Genomic DNA, 21,725 nt, shown 5'->3' with positions numbered 1-21,725 from the left:
GAAATTTAAATAATAATGAAAAATGTTTATTGATTTATATACTTTTTTTCCATTTTTTTTAAGGGAAAATATGTAATATTAACATATTATATCAAACGAATATGATAATAAAATCGAAAATATAATATAGACATAGCAAAACATAGGAATGGGGAAGTAAAAGTACTGTGCTACGATCACTGTCATGTTGTTTAAATCCTTTCGAAAAGAGTGATTTTTGATAGTACATCGTCCTTGTTTCTTGAGGTGTGGTAAGTAATTGTAAAATAAAACTTTATCATTATACATTAATAACAATTAATAATAATAATAATTATACATAAAAAGTGTACATTAATTGACAAAAATCGTAAAACTTATTTATCCATTTGTAACTCACACATAAAATAAGTATAAAGTTGAAATAAAAAAGAAAATGAAACTCAAGACAAAAATATTTAATCAACGAAAAAGTCAGATAAACAGTAATAAGGTGAAAACAAGCATTGGCAATACCTGCCATTCTGTTAAAAATTGGCAATTCTGTTAAAATTTCTTATACCTTATCTCCATTTTTGAAATTACCTAGCATACGCCTAAATTATTCTAGAGAAACTGGTTTTAATGTCTTAGGTCGAAGAATAAAGACGAAATGTACAAAAATTGAATATAATTTAGATACGATTTTGCTGGGTCTAAAGTTGCCTTAAAGTACTGAAACACATCAAGAACATTTTAGTATCCTAGAATCCTCTTAGGTCAATTGACGACTGAAAATCACAATTTCGAAGGTTTTTCCTCTAGTTCTTTCAATTTTTTTAAATTTATAGGCAGCACTATAGATAGTTCTGATTGCGTCAAGCCTTAAAATAACTCGTCTGGCTCAGCATTTTGCTGAAAAGGCCCCCAGTGCGTACACGGAACTCCGTGTTTTTACTTCCACGTCTTCGTAGTGTTTTTGTCATCTCGTATATTATCTCATTATCACCCATGGCCAAGCCTGTCGGAGCTCTCCCTTCTTTCTATTAAAAGCATTGTAAATACCTTCTTAATCCCCCAGCTTGGGGCAAAATTCCAAAGTAATCACAAATTATAGACCTGCAGATTCTCTTACCGCCGCTATTAAACTATGAAAATGAATATGCTAATCAAGTTTGTTAAATTTGACAATGCTGTGTGTCCATAAAAACTTAATCATTAGCAGTTGGCTGATTCCCCAAGACAGCTACACCTTCAAACAAAAGCCAGACGTCCTTAGGCTATTTGGTGCCATATGTTTTTAGCTTGTTTTTTGCTTATTTTTCACACACGTTTCTTTTCTTTTTTAATTTAACTACTACCAAACATTCTTAAGCTATTTGGTGCCATGTGTTTTTAGCTTGTTTTTTGCTTATTTTTCATACACGTTTCTTTTCTTTTTTAATTTAACTACTACCAAACATTCTTAAGCTATTTGGTACCATATGTTTTTAGCTTGTTGTTTGCTTATTTTTCACACACGTTTCTTTTCTTTTTTTAATTTAACTACTACCAAACATTCTTAAGCTATTTGGTGCCATGTGTTTTTAGCTTGTTTTTTGCTTATTTTTCACACACGTTTCTTTTCTTTTTCAATTTAACTACTACCAAACATTCTTAAGCTATTTGGTGCCATGTGTTTTTAGCCAGTTTTTTGCTTATTTTTCACACACGTTTCTTTTCTTTTTTAATTTAACTACTACCAAACATTCTTAAGCTATTTGGTGCCATATGTTTTTAGCTTGTTGTTTGCTTATTTTTCACACACGTTTCTTTTCTTTTTTTAATTTAACTACTACCAAACATTCTTAAGCTATTTGGTGCCATATGTTTTTAGCTTGTTTTTTGCTTATTTTTCACACACGTTTCTTTTCTTTTTCAATTTAACTTCTACCAAACATTCTTAAGCTATTTGGTGCCATATGTTTTTAGCTTGTTTTTTGCTTATTTTTCACACACATTTCTTTTCTTTTTTTAATTTAACTACTACCAAACATTCTTAAGCTATTTGGTGCCATATGTTTTTAGCTTGTTGTTTGCTTATTTTTCACACACGTTTCTTTTCTTTTTTTTAATTTAACTACTACCAAACATTCTTAAGCTTTTGGTGCCATATGTTTTTAGCTTGTTTTTTGCTTATTTTTCACACACGTTTCTTTTCTTTTTTTAATTTAACTACTATAAAACATTCTTAAGCTATTTGGTGCCATATGTTTTTAGCTTGTTTTTTGCTTATTTTTCACACACGTTTCTTTTCTTTTTCAATTTAACTACTACCAAACATTCTTAAGCTATTTGGTGCCATAGGTTTTTAGCTTGTTGTTTGCTTATTTTTCACACACGTTTCTTTTCTTTTTTTAATTTAACTACTACCAAACATTCTTAAGCTATTTGGTGCCATATGTTTTTAGCTTGTTGTTTGCTTATTTTTCACACACGTTTCTTTTCTTTTTTAATTTAACTACTACCAAACATTCTTAAGCTATTTGGTGCCATATGTTTTTAGCTTGTTTTTTGCTTATTTTTCACACACGTTTCTTTTCTTTTTTTAATTTAACTACTACCAAACATTCTTAAGCTATTTGGTGCCATATGTTTTTAGCTTGTTGTTTGCTTATTTTTCACACACGTTTCTTTTCTTTTTTTAATTTAACTACTACCAAACATTCTTAAGCTATTTGGTGCCATATGTTTTTAGCTTGTTTTTTGCTTATTTTTCACACACGTTTCTTTTCTTTTTCAATTTAACTACTACCAAACATTCTTAAGCTATTTGGTGCCATATGTTTTTAGCTTGTTTTTTGCTTATTTTTCACACACGTTTCTTTTCTTTTTCAATTTAACTACTACCAAACATTCTTAAGCTATTTGGTGCCATGTGTTTTTAGCTTGTTTTTTGCTTATTTTTCACACACGTTTCTTTTCTTTTTTAATTTAACTACTACCAAACATTCTTAAGCTATTTGGTGCCATATGTTTTTAGCTTTTTTTTGCTTATTTTTCACACACGTTTCTTTTCTTTTTCAATTTAACTACTACCAAACATTCTTAAGCTATTTGGTGCCATGTGTTTTTAGCTTGTTTTTTGCTTATTTTTCACACACGTTTCTTTTCTCTTTTAATTTAACTACTACCAAACATTCTTAAGCTATTTGGTGCCATATGTTTTTAGCTTGTTTTTTGCTTATTTTTTACACACGTTTCTTTTCTTTTTCAATTTAACCACTACCAAACATTCTTAAGCTATTTGGTGCCATATGTTTTTAGCTTGTTGTTTGCTTATTTTTCACACACGTTTCTTTTCTTTTTTTAATTTAACTACTACCAAACATTCTTAAGCTATTTGGTGCCATATGTTTTTAGCTTGTTTTTTGCTTATTTTTCACACACGTTTCTTTTCTTTTTTAATTTAACTACTACCAAACATTCTTAAGCTATTTGGTGCCATATGTTTTTAGCTTGTTTTTTGCTTATTTTTCACACACGTTTCTTTTCTTTTTCAATTTAACTACTACCAAACATTCTTAAGCTATTTGGTGCCACATGTTTTTAGCTTGTTGTTTGCTTATTTTTCACACACGTTTCTTTTCTTTTTTTAATTTAACTACTACCAAACATTCTTAAGCTATTTGGTGCCAGATGTTTTTAGCTTGTTTTTTGCTTATTTTTCACAAACGTTTCTTTTCTTTTTTAATTTAACTACTACCAAACATTCTTAAGCTATTTGGTGCCATATGTTTTTAGCTTGTTGTTTGCTTATTTTTCACACACGTTTCTTTTCTTTTTTTAATTTAACTACTACCAAACATTCTTAAGCTATTTGGTGCCATATGTTTTTAGCTTGTTTTTTGCTTATTTTTTACACACGTTTCTTTTTTTTTTATTTGGCTCCAACTACTACCAAAAACTGCATTACTCTATTCAGACATGTCCTTTATTTAAAATTGAATATCCGATTTGTCCTAATTTTCTATGATGTGGTTGTAAAAGTTTTCACTTAACCAACCTGCGCAATGAAAGTAAGTTTTTTCTACTCAAAGTAAGGAGCAAAATTAAAACTTAAATCGAACAAAAATGATTACCTATACGACGGGGTTACCCCCTTCTCAACACCTCGCTCTTCACACTAAAGCTTTTTGGTACATTTAAAAAAGCTTCTTATTGTTCTAATTAAACGTCCCATGTTTTTCAGGAGTCGTTATTACAGAATTGGGACAATATTCAAAATTTAGCGTAAAGAGCGAGTTGTTGAGTATGGGGGAACCCTTTCATATACTTAATAATTTCAGTTCATTTTAAGTTTTAAAAAACAAATAAACGCGCATTCGTGATATTTCTTCCGACAAAAAATACAAATTCCACATTTTTACAGATAGGAGCTTGAAATATCTACATAAGGGTTCTCTGATATGCTTAATCTGATGATGTGACTTTTAGGGGTTGTTTTCCCCTTTTTTTTCAAAAATTGGGTAAATTTTCTCAGGCTCATAGGCTTTGATGCGTAACACTAAACTTTATGAATCTTATATATTTGGAATCAGCTTAACAAGTTAATTCTTTTGATATATATACTGATGTTAAAATTCCGGTTTTTCAGAGTTCCAGTTACTATTGAGTCGCGTCGGTCTTTACTTACAGTTGCCTACCAAGAATTTTTGATAAAGAAGGGGTCAAGGAATAAGATCGACGGTTAAAATGACGTATAAAGGACTGCACAAAAAGGAGCTGTGGTATTTCGATTTGGGATATAAATCTTTAAATAGAAAATGTTATCGAGATATTCGAAGTGAAGATTCTGATTCTACCGACCATTATTATTCTTAAGAATTTGTAAACTAAGCAAAACGTAGAGAATAGTTACAGAAAGCAGAGAAAAGTATGATAAGCTTTCTGTCCAAAGTTGAAAGGAGGCAGCAACGGTAAAGTCAGGTTTTCTAATTTTGTATTTTTTCATTTCTATTTTGTCGTTTTATTTTCAGTTTTGTCTTCTTGGGAATAAGCAAGAATTAAGGGATAATTCAAACATTTTATTGACTTCAGAATTTTGAAAGTAAAAATAAAATTAACAAAGTGGATGTATACAATATACCACAAAATATTTTTTTTCCATTATCTATTTTTCTTCACACACAAAACCAAAGCACATCTTCTACAAATTGCTGCCGCGCTAAGAATAACTAATACAAATATATACACTGGTTATATTACACAAACCGCAATTCTCCTTATTATGCTTAATTACATTTTTTAGTATCGCAAATTTTAACAGAATCGAGCAAAAAGTGAATTTAATTTTCTAATTTTACATTGCTTCTTGTTCGTTCCATTGACAGAGTAGTCAGAGAAAGCAGAAAAAGTATGATAAACTTTCTGTCTAAAGTTAAAAGCAAGCAATAACAGCAAAGTCAGGTTTCTAATTATTAGTCAGGTTTCAAAGTAAGTTTTTACATTTTACTTTCAGTTTTAGTTTCATATGTTCAATTTGGTTTTATACGGAATGAAACAGAAACTATGGATAATTGAAATACTTTATTAACCTTAAAATTTTGAAAGTTTAAACAATAAATAAAATTTACAAACTGGCCATATGCAACATAACTCACAAAAAAACTTTTTCGCATGCTGAACACGGTGTCTTTTGCAGGTACCGATCTCTTGATCTCTTGACTCAATGCCTTCAGTCGGGGGTGCAATGCGTGGTTGGAGTCAAATCATCCAACACTTCCCGCTTTTTCCTCCAGATTTTCCCAGGTACCCATTTCAAGTTGGTTTGGCTCAGGCTGAGCTTACCAGGCTGAGTCACACCATTGGCCCCTGTTCCGAACCAATTAACCAGCGGCACTAGGACTCGAAATCCTGACCTCAGAATTTCAAGTCTGGAGCTTAAACCACTTGGCTAGGACAACATAGCACAAAGTACAAATATAAATCATGGTTAAACTACGCAAACCAAAATAATCTTTAGAACACTTTGTTATGTTTCTTTAATAACATCTTAAATTTTAAATTAAAGAAGTAAAGAGTGAATTTTCTTTTCTAATTTTTATATTAAAGTTTCTAAGTTTTGATCAGTGGATGTGAGGATGGATGTGTAGAAGGATGTGCTCGAAGGAAAGGTCCAACTCTTGCTTCAACCGATCCATTAACGGTTAATGATAAACCATACCTCTGTGTCCGTAATTTTTTTTAGCTTTTCTTTGTCCTGTACTAAAACTTATAGAAACGTTATTATTTTTATCGCTGAGTTATGATTAATATTTTTGCATAACTTTGTAAAATTTTCATTTAAAAAAATTATTTGGTTCTTTTCGTTTGGTAAAACATTTTTTTCTAATTTTTTAAACTACCTATTTCTAATCTCTCTTCTGAAGATTTAAATTATACGTTAAAACTGAAAATAAATAATGTTACCAAAGCAGTTGAAGTACAAATGATATGCTGATTAAAGTCTTTTGTTCTTTTTTTTTCTTAAATGAATCTCCGTGCTCTTAATATGCCCAGGAAGCCAAATCAATACCGGGCTAAGGTTTATGTTGCTGAATAAATATTGATCAAGGGTTTCAAAGGTTATAATTTAGCAAAGTTTTGTTTTCTAACCAAAATACTTCAAATTTTTTTAAAGATTTTTAGTGAAGTTTTCCAACGAATATTTAAAAAAAAAATGCTTGGAAAAATACCTGTCCAAGAATGTGAGGATGTTTTAGACGTGATGATTTTTAAAATTTGGTAACTCTTTAAAATCTTATTGGCTCAATTTTAAAGAAATTTGTCCAGTGTGACATCATATGCTTGTAGAATTTCTGGGAAATACTGAATCCTTAATGAAAAATGAACCGTAACAATGTGAACCTTTTGGGTGTTTTCATAATTCTCTTTTCTTCCAAAAATTTCTGGATGTAACTATTACCCTATTTCTACAAGCCTTAGCCCTCATTAGTCCTTTTCTTCATCTGTAGATTTGCCGTTTTGAAAAGATACAAATATATTGCCCCCCCCCCCACTTTTAGTGTGTCCAGCCAGGTATAAGACCTGGCCAGGTACAGCCACGACCTCCAATTGAGAACCCGTTGATTGTCCCACCGCAGGAGCTCGACCATGAAGAATCCAACTCACCCATGGATTTTGAGGAAGCATGTCGCAACTATTGCAAACTAGGCATGCCTCCCAAATTTCCTTCTTTTGTTGTACTCTGCTTCGAGGTTTTCCATCATGCGGTCTAACCTTATTTTGTTTTCGTTATTTGCTTCCCTGGGCTGTGTTTTGAATCTCGGGATCTATTCCCATGTACACGTCTGTAGAGGCCCGCAGCTATGCACTTGATTTATTTCTGCGCTTTTAATATTAGTTTTTTTTCTGTTTTTTATTTTTTTACTATTTATTTTACGTTTTCACGTACAGTCAGTATGCACGTCTAACCTCATGATTTTGTTTCAGTATTTGTTGTTGCCCTAGTCTGTAATTTTTCCCTAATTAGCCTGCTCAGTATTTGTTCATTGCTTTCAGTATATTTTTTAAAGATGTCTCTAGTGAATCTTAATTAACTATATTTTAATTAAGTTTTTATGATGAGATGATTGCAATAAAAAAGGTTAGTCTCTTTTTTGTGCTCATTACAACTATGCTACCTTTGTCTTAAGCAAGGTGATGGAGTTACCGCCATCATTGTTTGGGGAGTTGTTGTGACTTACTCTAAAAAGCTTTATTATTGCCTCGAGAGTGTGTGTCACTTAGGGAACAATATTATTTTGTTTATATTGTTTCACAAGTTAATGTAATAAAACAATTTGAATAGTATGTATAATATTTCTCAGAAAGAGCGGGGGTTACAACTTTGAAAAAACAAAAGTGGGGAGTTACCTGGCAAATACGAGAAATGCGACAGATTTTGTGCTCCAAGATTTAATTTAAACTAAATTAAAAAACTCTATGATCCATTTGTGAAATGACGTGAATTGTTATGGAGTTGGATTTTACTTTGGCAAACTGATTTTATGTTAGGGAATGGGGAAAATCTTTTCACGTTGTCAAATATCGGATCCATCTCTGTTTTGACAAAATATCGGTTTGACTTAGACAAGCAAGCCAGAATTGACCGGTATGAGAAATTACATGGAATCTAAAAATATATAGAATTTCACTTTCTATTAGACATACCACCCGGAATTTGCCCGTATCGAATACCAAACGGAAGGGTTTCAGCTTTGAAATACAAAAATGGGGAGCAATCTGGAAAATACGAGAAATACGACAAATTATATGTTCCAAAATTTAATTTAAACTTAAATAAAAAAAACTTTATAATCCAGATTTGTGATGTAACCTGAATTGTGATGGAGTTTGGTTTTGCTTTGGCAAACTGATTTTATGTTGTCGAATGGGTAAATCTTTTAATATTGCCAAATATCCGGTCCATTCCTGTTTTGAAAGAATATCGCGTTCACTTAGACAAGCTAGCCAGAATCGGCCGGAATTAGAAACTAAATGGAATCTAAAAAGGCTTAAAAGAATTTTACGTTCAATTAGACATAAAAACCGGAATCTGTGTTGTGGTGTTACTTGGTCGCTTTTACTTGACAAAATTTAACGTTTTTTAAAATTCAATCTCAAAAACGATTTAAAGATTTATGTCCCCTGGACTTGTAGGCAAAACAGGAGACTGAGATATTTTTACATACTTTTAGTTTTGCCTATAGGGAAATCTTAATAGTAAAATGTTTTTGGGGAAACAAATGTATAGGAATTTCGAAAAAGACTCTGGAACCCTTCGATAATGATGTCGGATCGGAGTGAAAAATGGGCCTTGGAATCACTATGGTCAACACCCTCGCAGGAGAATTACAGCCCCCTCCCCCACCTTGAATAACATGAAAAATCATTGTTGCCTGGAAAGCATTGACCGTTCCTTTTATCTTGTCGCAGATTGTTAAGGAAGGGATAATTTGAGAGTAATTCACCATATATCTACGTAACACATGAAATTGTGCCACTAAGCAGATTGAGCAACATCAATACGTCCGCTGTCTAAAACCAGGGCCGTAACTTACTATGGAGCAGTGTGAGCAACTGCCCCCTCTAGAGCCAAGTTTGCCCTCCGCAGACCTCAATTTCCCCCCCCCCCCCAGCTAAAATTAAGTCTCTTCAGAAAATCGTGTCAAAATGAAGATAAGCCTGCGATTCAAGTATCCAAAGAAACAAGTCTGCTTTTTTAGTATATCTTTGCCTGTATGGTAATAAAAGACTGATTTTTCAGTTTTCACCGCCATTTTTACTTCGCTTGGAAAAATTGGCTCCGACTTTGCCTCCCCCCCCCTAGGATTTTTACGAAATAAAAAAAAAATGACAAACGAAAAGTGCGGAGTTGATGCTTGAAACGAACAAAAAATTACTGCTTCGCAGTTTGTGCAGCATATATCTGGAAAACAGTTTCATACAAATTGACCTGTTATATTTTCCTCCATTTGTAAAATTCTGAAAATTAGTGAAAACTAAGCTTGGTTTCGTTTTTTAGAGAATTTAAATTGTGTAATAACATTTTTTTTTTCATTGCCGGCGAAAGATTTTAAGCAACCCTATAAATTTGTCTTTTATTTTCTACGTGCTACTTTGAATTTCTCTGTTCCTGCTCCTGTTTTGTTACGTCGGTTTCGCATTCTCAGTACCGCGCTACATCAGGAGCCAGAGGGAAACATCAGGAGGCGTTTTATTTGAAGCATTTGAAATTTTATTTCATCGCATGTCTAGTCAGTTAGACGGGAACAATCGTTATCTATAAATAGTATCAAATGAGTATCATTAAATGAATTCGGCTGTTTTATTTCAGCTTTTAAATATTAATATTAATAAAGAAATATGTTTTCTGTCGCCGAATCTATAGCTAGATGTACGGTACGTTCCAGCCAATATAATCAATAATTAACCACAATTTAAAGAAGTAGCAAGTTCATGCGTTGTGAAAAAGCAATTTAAGAAGAGCCTAAAGATGGTTATTATTTGTTTCTGCCTTCTAAAAGAAAGGGCCGAAACTTGATGCATTTATTTTTGAATAACTTTGCAATAAAACGTTATTTACGAACATATGTAATAATTTGTGTTTTTTCATGGAATATGCTATAATAACTAGTTTCAGTCTAAAAAAATAGTGTTACAATCTTTGCTTCTTCGAATATTCAAATGTGGGGTGATTCCACCGGTGGGTTGGCTTTGCCTCCCTCACCCTTTGCTCCTTCTTTGGGTACAGCTTTTACTGTTTACGAATTTGGCGAATAAAAGATCATATCAATTACAGGATTGCATATTTCAAAGCTGAAAAGTAATCTGTACCATTAAATTTGCCAAAAAAATAAATAATCAAATTTCAAAGCAATTGCAAAATACACATTTTAAAATTACACATTTGTAAGTTTAAATTCTAGCCAACTTCCACCCCTTCAACTTCCTGCCTGCTTCGAATATGTCGAAAAAATAAAAAAATCACAAATTTTATGCGAAAGCGTATTTTGACATTGCAAAGGTTGTATATCAAAATCTTAGGCCCTCTCGTCGTATATAGGAAAATATGACCGGTAAGTCTACGTAGATTAACGATAATAAATCCAAAGAATATATGCCTATATTTTTCTCTATAATCTTCAATGTTGTTGGTCATGGTGGGCTTTCACGCCCTGGTCCTGTTCTTGCTACTCAAGTCCCTTCTCCTCAGGTAGAGAATACAATGCGGAAAGGGCCGGAACTTGATGCATTTATTTTTGAATAGCTTTGCAATAAAATGTTATTTACGAACATATGTAATAATTTGTCTTTTTCATGGAATATGCTATAATAAATAGTTTCAGTCTAAAAAAATAGTGTTACAATCTTCGCTTCTTCGAATTTTCAAATGTGGGGTGATTCCATGGGTGGGTTGGCTTCGCCTCCCTCACCCTTTGCTCCTCGTTTGGGTACAGCTTTTACTGTTTTACGAATTTGGCGAATAAAAGATCATATCAATTACAGGAGTGCATATTTCAAAGCTGATAAGTAATCTGTGCCATTAAATTTGCCAAAAAAATAAATAATCAAATTTCAAAGCAATTGCATAATACACATTTTAAAATTACACATTTGTAAGTTTAAATTCTAGCCAACTTCAACCCCTTCAGCTTCCTGCCTACTTCGAATATGTCGAAAAAATAAAAAATCACAATTGTTACGCGAAAGCGTATTTTGACATTGCAAAGGTTGTATATCAAAATCTTAGGCCCTCTCGTCGTATATAGGAAAATATGACCGGTAAGTCTACGTAGATTAAAGATAATAAATCCAAAGAATATATGCCTATATTTTTCTCTATAATCATCAATGTTGTTGGTCATGGTGGGCTTTCACGCCCTGGTCCTGTTCTTGCTACTCAAGTCCCTTCTCCTCAGGTAGAGAATACAATGCGGAGAGCTGCTCCAATTTCACCACCGCGCATTAATCCTCCGTCATCACCACTCCCTACTTTGATATCGCAGGTCCAGTTATACATGTTTTAGTTTTGCCAAATTTGAATTATTAAACTGCACAAACAATAAAGAAAGCATATGTTCTGTATCATTCTAATTGGACTTTTGATACTGAGTTTGAAATCGTTCATATCATCTGAGTATTGGGATAGTTTTTCTTGGCCAATTTTGACATTTTAGTTAAAAAAAAAGAAATTTGAATCCTTTGTATTAGCTTTGTATTAAACGAAACTTGAACATTTGTCACATAAGAAGGCTGAGCGAGAAAAGACGAGTGTATTTTCTTATTCAGAGTAAAAAGCTGGATTAGAAGCACAATGGTAAATGCAGACTTGTTAAATGAAAGTAATAAATAATGATAAATTTAAAAATCAAACGTAAAAATTTTCCGCGAGTTGGATAATAATTTTCATGTAGCATGGTACTATTATAAGCTAATATTATATCTTGCCTGTTTATTAAACAGAGATGAAATAAGACTAGGCTAATTGACGAAGATGCAACAATGAAGTTAAGTAAGGCTTGGTTTTACTGAGTTTGACATTTGCAATCCAACTGCGAGGAAGTGCGAAATTTCTCCTGTATGATTATTTAGTATGGGTGGCAAACTGTAGCATACCGCCTGAGTTCAATTTTTCAAACTTTAAAATTTTTAATTCCTCTTTTCGAATTCTTATTAACCAACTTGAAAAAATATAATACTTGTGTTTGGATTGAACCTGATTCCTTTGGAATAAATGATGGAATAATTACATCAAGTCTGTATAAAAAATGATGTTAAAACCTTGAGTTCAAAAATTCTACTTTCAACTCCTCTTGTGCTTTTCCATCGCATCATCATTGATTTTGTTTAATTATGTGAGATAAGAGGTGAAGCGTCATTTTTTGAAACCTTCGTTTTCTATGGTTTGTTCTTAGAAAAACTATGAAGAATTTGGGAATCATGAAACCAATGAAAAAAAAATTCAACAAATTCCGTGTATAAAACTACTACAAATTACCACTTCTAATAGTAAAATCGCATAAAGTATCAATTTAAGCAGCCTCTGCAATGGGGTTTTGAAGCCTAAAGCTAAGCAAGCATTTCTCATACAGCCGTTATGTTTCAATAATATACTAACATATATTTTTGTTAATTCTCTCCAAATGTGTCTCACGGCTGGGGAACCGAGTTGATACGTTCAGATTTTTTTCTCAGGAAAGGAGGTGGGGTAAAGGAAGATCTTAATTTGTAGCAAGGAGGATTATTTTTGAGGGAAGGATCGAGTTGGGATTTGTTTCGGGGGAGAAGGACTTTTAGGAAGAAGCTTTATGTTTGGCGGAAGGGAACTAAATATTTTTTCTTTGGTTCTCACAAAAGGATAAGAGCGCTAGTTTTTTTTTTTTTTTTTTTTTTTTTGATAAAGTGGATTGAGAAAATGCATAGGTGATAGGTAGTTTGAATATGGAGTTAAACCCAGCTTTTTCTCGTAGGATAGTCGATCTTATGCAGTTGAATGTGCGTCAAAATCAAATTAAAAGTATATCATCTAGTGTGTGTTTTTAAGAATTCACAAATCTATAGTTGACCTGAAATATTTGGTGCGAACAGAAATCTAAAGCTGGTTTTATCAGTGTCTTCGGTTGTTTTTTTTTTTCTTTCTTTTTCTTGGGGGGGGGGGAGTTACATCCTCGATCCACTTCTTACCACCTTTTAATTTTTTCCAGACACCAACTCCTGTTCTGCCAGCTCCACCAACACCCCCAGCAGTGTCACAAACTCCCTCACCTATTAAAAAGCCCCTTGCTGAGGCTCTAAGAGCTGGTCCATCACCTTTTTGCGATTTTTGTCTAGGGGATGTTGCCAATAACAAGAAGACGGGAAACTCAAAGGAGTTGGTATCTTGTGTGGACTGTGGAAGATCAGGTAATAGATCAACTAGGAAAGTGATGCAAAGCAATTGGGCCTGGGACGTGGATACGCCCCTCGAGGCAAACAAAGTTGAATAGGTGCATTCTAAAGGGCATAGATCCCTCAAAAAGACATCATAGAGCCCATATATTGAAAAAAATTCCCTTCGCTACTGCTACGAGTTATCTTTATGGCCGATTTCTTTTTATCTTCTTTTTCTATTTATATATGTTGAGAGTTGTTCAATGGCATCCAAAAAGTGGTCCCAAAAGCTTACTTGTCATGGGATTTAACTACAAAACAAAAATAAATGGTCCAAATCTAAACAATTATATCGTGCTGTTGGCTATAATATGTATAATTTATCCTGCATCCATAAAAAAAAATGATAAAACATTTAACAAAGAAGAAGATGAAGCAATGTGACATAGACAAAATGTGACATTGTGACATAGACATAGTCAAAAATGGGCACCCTTATAATAATAATAATTTGGTTAAAAAATATATGACAATGGAATATTCGATTGCATCGAAAAAAAATAGTTTTTTGTTATTTGCATATAATGGAACTTTTTTATAGACAAATATTACAGAAAATCCATATAAAAAAAGGTTATTGTTATTGAAATTGTGAAGCTTCAAGCCACTACAATAGAGTTTGCATAACTGTAGACTGTCATTATATATATTGTATCATTATTATTTCATCATCATTTATTTTGTCATCATATATGCATCATGATTGCATCAAGATCGTATCCAGGATTTTATTTTTTTTGGGGAGGGGGTGTACAAAAGGATTTTTTTCGTAGGGTTGGGGGTACAAACAAAAACAGATCAGAAATTTATTTATGTTCATTAATTCTATATGTTACGAGTTGGACAAACGTTCCCGGGGGGGGGGGGGTCCAACTTCGTCTTGTTTCTCTCAGTTTGAAGCAAGAGGAACAAGAAAGCACCCAAAGGGTACGACTGACAATGAAAACTCGTTTTACATGCTATAATATTGGTTTTCTATTTTATTTTTCGCTATTTAATGCTCATAAAGCCGGAAAATTCGTTAGTTACCATTTTATTTGGTATTCTAAAAAGAGTTTAAATCTTTAGCTATTATTAGATTCTCTCAGTTTTTTATTATTTACAGTTTTATTTTATCTATAAACAATAACCTCTAACCCAATAACCCACACACAAAAATAGTATGAAGGTGGAGAAGCAATAATAGAATAAAGAAAAATTATAAACTGCCAAAAAAAAAAACACAAGAGAAAGAATACAGAATCAACTGTTTAGTCGGATAAAACGATGGTAGGGAATAAGTGTGCATGAGCCATACCTGGAAGTTTCCTGTGCTCTCGTTCTAAGAATGAAACTATATCAGAAACAGGAAAAATATTTATAAGCAAGAGCCTTTCTTTCCATGGTGGGAGACGAAGAGTGAATTTACAATGCTTAAAGTAATGTTTCCGGATTGTTTTCAATCACCCATCTTCAGGCACCAAGGACATACCTCTCCCCCCCTCCCCTTCGAACAATCTTCTGGATAAGCTCTTGTGGTTCCTGCAATTTTACTTTTCTATGACGCCTCTTAGGAGACGAAAATGTTATTTTAATTTTAAGAGAAAGACGTTGAATAAACAGACGCAATGTATTTTCTGTAAGAAGGCTATGAATTTTAATAAGCCATCTGTCTATATAAGTACTTTCTTAAATTGTAGATTTTAGATTACTAAGTCATATTTTTTATTATTCAGACTGTCTATTTAGATGTAGAATGTATCTTTTACCTATGCTGGAACCTACACAAGGCCTGCGTACTGGATATTCATGGCTATTTATAGCATGAACTCAGAATGGACTATGTACAGTATAATTTCTATATTGTCAAAACTGCTCATTCATCGTAGATATTTTTTCATATTTTGAAAGTTTACCCCTCTCGACGAAATAAAAACTACTTTTTTAGTCAAACAAGTTCAGGGAAAATTCAATTATTCTTAATAATTGATTTAATTTCAGGTCATCCATCGTGTCTTCAGTTCACTGCAAAAATGATGGTTTCTGTCCTCAAATATAGTTGGCAGTGCATTGATTGCAAATGCTGCAGCTTCTGTGGAACTTCTGATAATGATACGAGTTTATATTATTTGTATTGTTTATATCCCTTTTGCTTTTATAGTTCTTTGTTTGTATAGTTTGCTTAGCCTACCTCTGCTCGTACTAACTGTCTAAGGTACTTTTTTACCTCACAACAGAGGTGATGTGACAAAGACTGTTATTTTCAAAGGTGGTAAGACTTTTTTTGTTTCGCGATTAGCTTTAAGTATTCCGTTGAGTAACTCAGAACAGACGGAACATTGCTCAAGATCAGTCCGAGTTCCAGCCCCTGTGATTATATTGTGGATTTCCAGACTGGTAGAAGTCTCTGAAGTGCCGCGCTGGCTAAGGCCATTCTTGTGCGTAATTCTTTTCAGATTCGCCACTGGCAGATATTGTATGGCCTATATATTTGAAGTCTGTCACCTGTTCGATGTCATTATTTCCTAGTTGGATTCCCATGGGTGAACTTCTATGTCATAGCTTTAGTCCTTGGAGGGTTGATATGTAATTTGAACTGTTCAGCTTTCTCTGGGAGTTTGTTCAGGAATTTCTAAAGGTTTTGCTTGTCGACTTCTATGAGCCCAACATGATTGACAAAATCGACGTCCTGGTGAAGCTTTTTCAAGAAAAATTCCCCTTCTTGCCCCAATAAGAGTTTCCACTGAAAGATATAGAAGAACGTTCATCCTTCACATAGTTGAAATTTTAAATCAATACCCCCCCCCCCACCCTTCTCACTCAACTTTTATCGTAGAGTTTTGTTTGATTTTTTTTCAATTGCGAACTCTGTAGTTCTCGCCAGCTAGACTTTTGTCTAAATTTGTTTTCTCTGTTTTAACTTCATGAGTTTTAATCGTTTGACTTTTTATTGATTGCAATTTTGTGATTTTGTACTGATACTAAAGTGCAAATTTGGCCCTTTTGGGCTTGTGATAGCCCCTTTGTTGAAATAAATCTTATCTTAGACTTCCCTGCTATTCGAATTCTATGTATATTTATCTGTCTAAAGATATAGTCTACAACCAAGGCGAAGAGAAAAGGTGGCAGGACACAGCCTTGCTTGACGCCAGTCATCATTTTGAAGTAGTGCGTGCTGCCATCTGAGGTTTTAATGCAGTATTCTGCCTCTTCGTACCTGACAACTATTTGACGGCATCCTTGGGAATTCCGTAGAGCCGTAAGGGTTTCCACAAGGTTTTATGATCCACTGAACCAAATGCTTTATTGGACTCCACGAAAAATATGTACAGGTGCTGTCTCATTCTTTAGATTCATCTAGCATCGTGCGTATAGTAAAGATAAGGTTGGCACAAGATCTTTTTACCCGGAATCCATGTTATTTTTCACGCAAGTGGGGATCAAAGGCAGTTTGGAGTCTTCCTAGTAATATGTTCGTGAATAGTTTCGTCGGGATTGAGAGAAAATTGATGCCTCTGGTTCCTACATTCCTTCGCATCTTCTTTCTTGAAGAGTTTTACTATAGTTTCTGTTCTCCATTCTTTGGGGAACCTTTCAGTCTGCCGCAGGAGTGAGAAAGAGGATCGCCAGATGGCCAAGGTTTGTCTCAGGCTGGACTTGATAATTTCCGCTGAAATGCGGTCGGTCCCGGGAGCCTCCCCAAATTTCAGTTTTTTTTTGCTGCTAAGAGTATCTTGTCGGCTGTTGGATCGTCGTCAGTGATGCTGAGATTGAAGATAGATTGGGGTGGTATATCAGGCAGAACTACAGGTGCGGGGCGATTTGATTGAGTTTCTAAATAACTAGACCATGGTTCCTTTTGTTCTTCCACGTCTTTCAGGAGTCGTCTGTCTCCGCGGTTTGCTGCTTCTTCGGCTTGCCTAGACGGCAGGCGTATACTGCGGTTTTTTTAGCCTGGCACTTCTCTTTACTTTTTTATGAGCCTCTTTGTACGCCGTGTTCTTGGTCGACGCCATTGACCATTTTATCTAAGAGCTTTCGGCTTCAGTTTTTTTCGATTTGCTCTGAGATCTCGGGTCTTTGGTTATATCCAGTGTAGCTCAGTTGGTTTTCTAAACATGAGGATTTTTTCAGTCGTATTTGTGTAGTTTTTGCGAAGCGTCTCCCAGGCTTCCTTGGCGTCTTTTGGGAGTTCATTGAGGGCTTTGGATTTATCGGACAGTTTTATACCAAACGAAGACCAATCTCTCTTGTCGCTTAGCTTGTCTTACCCAACCCCCCATTGTATTTCCTGGCTGAAGGGCCAAGAAACGGAGATCAGCACCGTCGGTACGGACTGTAAAGTCTAATGCCGTATCCTTTACCCTTCTTTTTACCTTTTAGCTGGTCTACGTCAAAACTTTGAGTATATGCGTCTTATTGTCTGTTAAGAAGAAAAGTATTAGGATCTAGGAACCTAAGTAGCATTTTCGTCATTTTCAGGGTCAGTTTGATCTCACGAAAAAAACTGTATTGAACAATTGACACGCCTTTGAACTAATTAACAAATTTGTTGAAAATCGACAAAAAGTTCAACATAAGAAAGTAATAGTAATAGACAGGTTTAATAGCAAAAACTTGATAGTTATCGCTGATTTGTGTTTCTTTACAATATATTTAAAATCAAACTACACTTGTAAATATAAATCAAACTATAAACATTAACCTATTGTACATTTTGACGAAAACCGGGACGAAAGACTTACCATATCGGCTTGTTCTTGCTCTAACGGGAACTAACTTATCTATATAATGTCACGGTGCTGAGATTTAGAAAGCAAGAACTTTCCAAAACTCATTATCAGAGTTTCGTACCGGTTTTGGAGTGACGGCAGTCCTAGCAGTTCCAGAGCCTTTTCGTAGGGGATGTCATGGCGGACCAGGATGATCAATATCGCTCGCTTCTGAACCGATTCAAACTCCTGACAAAGATACACTGTTCTAAGCGCTGAGTGCACCCAAACAGGGTACGCATATTCCAGAATGGGGCGAACGTACGCTAGTTATGCATACTTAATACTCTCTGTGTTCGCACTGAGCCTACGCATACCGTTTAAAGTCTTTAGACTAGCGTTTACACTTTTAACCACGTTTTCGATATGTGCGGCAAAGCTGAAGTCATTGGAGAAAGTAACTCCAAGGATCTTGATACTGTTTGTTTGAGAGCATGGAACATTTGGCTCCATAACATCACTTTTTAGTGGGTTAAAGCGTACTTTCTTCGTCTTGTTCCTGTTAATCTCAAGACTTAGCTCCGCGCACTCTTTTGTGAAAACGCTGAAAAAAATTGAACTGAATTGTGGCATCACAACTCCATATTATTCCAACTTCAGATTTTTTCTTCATTTTAGACCCAAACAAATTCAACCAAAAGTCTGTTAACTTTTTGACTATGGAGAGGATGGAAGGATATAACCACAAAATATGACTTAAGCGGTATGTGACTGTCCTAATGCACAAGAGAGCTGTGAAGTGGAACATGGGCCTGTTGTCCCCTTGAAAAATTAATGTTGACTTTGGAGAAAGCTGGGTAGTTAATTACAAAAGTATCCATTAGTAACAGTTTGGGTAGTTTTTACGTCTCCTGTTATATATTATGGTGTTGATAATAATTCTTTCACTTTATTGGTACCACTTCTAGATTTTCATGCATAGAGAATTGGTAGGCCTAACAATCAATACCCATAAACTCAGAGCGTTCAAATTTCGCTTTTTCCATTCCAAAAAAATAAGCAAAGATCTTCGAAAAGTGATTTTCAGGAACTCCGTGAGTTCAAAGATTTATCTTGTATGTGTTGAGTTTTGTAAAGTGAAATGATTATACATATGTTGTAAACAAACTTGACTTTATTTTTGCCAGTTGACGACAGAAAATTAACAGTCGTTTTGCTTGGAACAGCTCTTGTCTTGTGATGACTACGATCATGGTTACCATATGTGCTTTTTGAAACCTCCCCTATCTGAACCACCTGAGGGCTCCTGGAGACATCACAAAACAATGTCATCAATTTTATATCTATGTGTTCGTAAGTTTCATAAATGAAGCTTCCTCTCAATATACTAAACCTATGAAAAAGACGTGTTTGCATACGAGAATAGATGATTAAATATTGTATTTCAGTTTGAAGTTCAGTCAATGGAGTTGGATAACTTCAGTGATACGATTTCAGCAAATTTGGCTAAATTTTGTGTAACGAGATGTCCAAATTCACAAAAGATTGAGTGCAAGTTTCTCAATTTTGAATAACGTGCAGTAACTTATATATGATAATTGACCCTTGGAAAAAAAGAAAAGCTCTAGAACAGGACTTTGCCCCCATGCAAGAGAAAAAAGGGTAAAATTGTTAATAAAAGGTGGATTGAAGAAAGTAAAAAACCAAGGGAAACCCCTAGTGAGACAAATAAAATAAAACCAGAAGGAAGGAGAACATTCAAATATAGGGGGGGGGGGTTATCCCTTGTAATCCCAAGTTTCCGTGCATTATTCAAATTATAAAATATAATTTGGTTTTAGCTACTCGGTCCCTGTATAATTTTTGTGGCTGCCTGAATTGAGCTGTTCCATTACTGTATTTTATGAATATTATTATAGCTAATCATTATGACTTAGATTCTTTGGAAGGGTAGAACTATTGATTTAAATAAAGACGATCAAAATATAAACACTGCTAAGGTTTTTTTTTCAGACAATCCAAAAAAAAAAGAAAGAAAAAAAAGTGCCATTTCGAGTGTTTCTCTAAAACAAAATCATCGTAATCATTATCTAATTTAAGTTGTTCTGTAAAATAAAAAGATCTTTCTTCCATGAAAATTTGTTCAAACTTTAGAACATATTTAACAAATTTTCCTTTTCAAAATCTCTTCAAAGGATCTTAGTAAATTTTCAGGTTTTTTTATATAGTAACTATGCCTTACGATTTATTTACGCGAACCCTTTTTTTGTATTTTTTCCTGAGATGTTTGTCTTTTGTGTATGTTCCTCCTTTGTAGCATGGTTTGTATTTCCTTCTTAGTTGAAAATAGAAAATTTAGACTTTTAATAATGTTTAAGATTTAGACTTTTAACCTTGTGTTCCTACGTAAAGGAATTCAAATCAGGAAAACTATGGTGAGAAACAGTAGGTTTTGATAGAATGGGTTCGTATTATGTTATTATTCTTGAATTTTGTGACGTGAATTTGGTTGTCATGCTATTGGAGAAATTGTAACATGACTTAAGGTTTTCTGACAAATGAGTTTCTTTGTAGAAAGATGATCTATCGCCATTGTTTCTTTGAAGTTCAAGTACCTTCTACCAGCATGCTATCTTTTATCAACGTGATACCTAAGGCAGGTAGAGCATTTCAGCTATTCAATCCCAAAACAATGTATATGCATTTTTTTAAATTTTATAGGATTTGATAATTTTGTGTGAAGGCCGGACTTGCCGCCTTAGGAAAAAATTGTGTACGAATGCTATTTCCCGATGGATTTGTGATACTGATTCGGGTGATGCGATTTGTTTTGCAAAAGTTTGCCCAGTTTCTGGAGAAAAGAAACTCTTTCTGTTGTAAAAACTGTTTCTAAACTGCACTTTAAAGTTTCGTGCTTATACACTGTTTACACAATAAAAAATATAATAGCTAAGATACCAGTTACATTTAAAAAAAAGTCAATAGAAAGGGAATTTCTGCCACTTTTGCAAGGTATGAACTTAAGTCACGCTCAGATGTTTCTAGCTAAAACTGCTTTAAAAGACGAGGTTTGTCAATCTGTCATCCTTCATCCGCAGAACATGCCCAAACCCCCCAAACCTTTCTCTCATTATAGCCTTAGAAAATGGGATTGAATCAAATTTTTCGTACAGCTTACTGTTAGAGATACGGTCAGTCACCCGGGTACACAAAATACTCCATAAGTAAAATTTCACCGGGATTAAACTGTCTGGAGGATCTTTCCATGCAGAGGGAGCTGGATTTCCAGGCATTATTTTAAAAACAATCAAAAATTAAATAAAATACAAACTTTATCAACTGAAAGTAAGGCGCAACTTTAAAATGTAAGCTGAACAGAGATTTCCACGGGGCAGCTCCCCTTAATGTGTTATATTTTCTGCTTGTTTTAGTTTTAATGTTGCTCCTTAGTTTTAGTTAAAAAGACTTGAGTTTTTAATTAAGAGGCTGCAAGAAAAAATCATTTACATTCCCCTTGCAATGCTTTGCGATATGATGGAACCAACCAAACCATCGCATCCATTGTTGCAACTTCATTTCTAATATGTTCATCATAATAAATAGAGGCTATAGAGTGAATTG

General features: G+C 34.0%; 1 protein-coding gene across 5 annotated transcripts in view; it reads left to right on the top strand.

The window, feature by feature from the left end:
- Positions 1 to 21,050, top strand: part of LOC136034537 (zinc finger protein DPF3-like) — a 31,537-nt gene extending 10,487 nt beyond the window's left edge. For 2 of the 5 annotated variants that reach the window (XM_065715767.1, XM_065715765.1), the window contains exons 4-6: positions 4,595 to 4,916; positions 13,188 to 13,386; positions 15,394 to 21,050. The gene's annotated coding sequence lies outside the window, so the exon portion shown is untranslated. Of the gene's footprint in view, positions 1 to 4,594; positions 5,749 to 13,187; positions 13,387 to 15,393 lie in introns of all 5 variants that reach the window. The other 3 variants (XR_010619198.1, XR_010619199.1, XM_065715766.1) reach the window with 3 other exon arrangements.
- Positions 21,051 to 21,725: the final 675 nt, after the last annotated feature.

The sequence above is a fragment of the Artemia franciscana genome, chromosome 13 (genome assembly GCF_032884065.1).
Source record: "Artemia franciscana chromosome 13, ASM3288406v1, whole genome shotgun sequence".
Taxonomy (NCBI): domain Eukaryota; kingdom Metazoa; phylum Arthropoda; class Branchiopoda; order Anostraca; family Artemiidae; genus Artemia; species Artemia franciscana.
This window is presented reverse-complemented; position numbering and strand designations above follow the sequence as displayed.